This window comes from Mandrillus leucophaeus, unplaced genomic scaffold, assembly GCF_000951045.1.
Source record: "Mandrillus leucophaeus isolate KB7577 unplaced genomic scaffold, Mleu.le_1.0 Scaffold1375, whole genome shotgun sequence".
Taxonomy (NCBI): Eukaryota; Metazoa; Chordata; class Mammalia; order Primates; family Cercopithecidae; genus Mandrillus; species Mandrillus leucophaeus.
The window spans coordinates 539,013-540,658 of NW_012101338.1; positions in this window are offsets into that span (position 1 = coordinate 539,013).

Genomic DNA, 1,646 nt, shown 5'->3' on the forward strand with positions numbered 1-1,646 from the left:
CATAAACAGAACCAAAGACAAAAACCACATGATTATCTCAAAAGATGCAGAAAAGGCCTTTGACAAAATTCAACAGCGCCTTATGCTAAAAACTCTCAATAAACTAGGTATTGATGGAATGTATCTCAAAATAATAAAAGCTATTTATGACAAACCCACAGCCAATATCATACTGAATGGGCAAAAACTGGAAGCATTCCCTTTGAAAATTGGAACAAGACAAGGATGCCCTCTCTCATCACTCCTATTCAACATAGTACTGAAAGTTCTGGCCAAGGCAGTCAGGCAAGAGAAAGAAATAAAGGGTATTCAAACAGGAAAAGAGGAAATTAAATGGTCTCTGTTTGCAGATGACATTATTGTATATTTAGAAAACCCCATCATCTCAGACCAAAATCTCCTTAAGCTGATAAGCAACTTCAGTAACATCTCAGGATACAAAATCAATGTGCAAAAATCATAAGCATTCCTATACACCAATAACAGACAAACAGAGAGCCAAATCATGAGTGAACTCCCATTCACAATTGCTACAAAGATAATACAATACCTAGGAATACAACTTTCAAGGGATGTGAAGGACCTCTTCAAGGAGAACTGCCAACCACTGCTCAAGGAAATAACAGAGGATACAAACAAATGGAAAAACATTCCATGTTCATGGATAGGAAGAATCAATATTGTGAAAATGGCCATACTGCCCAAAGTAATTTATAGATTCAATGCTGTCCCCATCAAGCTACCACTGACTTTCTTCACAGAATTAGAAAAAAACTACTTTAAATTTCATATGGAACCAAAAAAGAGCATGTATAGCCAGGAGAATCTTAAGAAGAAAGAACAAAGCTGGAGGCATCATGCTACCTGACTTCAAACTATACTACAAGCCTACAGTAACCAAAATAGCATGGTACTGGTACTAAAACAGATACATAGACCAATAGAACAGAACAAAGGCCTCAGAAATAACACACATCTACAACCATCTGACCTTTGACAAACCTGACAAAAGCTAGCAATGTGGAAAGGATTCCATATTTAATAAATGGTGCTGGGAAAACTGGCTAGCAATATGCAGAAAACAGAAACTGGACCCCTTCCTTACACCTTATACAAAAATTAACTCAACATGGATTAAAGACTTAAACTTAAGACCTAAAACCAAAAAAATCCTAGAAGAAAACCTAAGCAATACCATTCAGGACATAGGCATGGGCAAAGACTTCATGTCTAAAACACCAAATGCAATGGCAACAAAAGCCAAAATAGACAAATGGGATCAAATTAAACCAAAGAGCTTCTGCACAGCAAAAGAAACTATCATCAGAGTGAACAGACAACCTACAGAACGGGAGAAAATTTTTGCCATCTATCCATCTGACAAAGGGCTAATATCCAGAATCTACAAAGAACTTAAACAAATTTACAATTAAAAAATAAACAACGCCATCAAAAAGTGGGCAAAGGATATGAACAGACACTTCTCAAAAGAAGACATTTATACAGCCAACAGACATATGAAAAAAATGCTCATCATCACTGGTCATTAGAGAAATGCAAATCAAAATCACAATGAGATACCATCTCATGCCAATTAGAATGGTGATCATTAAAAAGTCGGGAAACAACAGATGCTGGAGAGGATG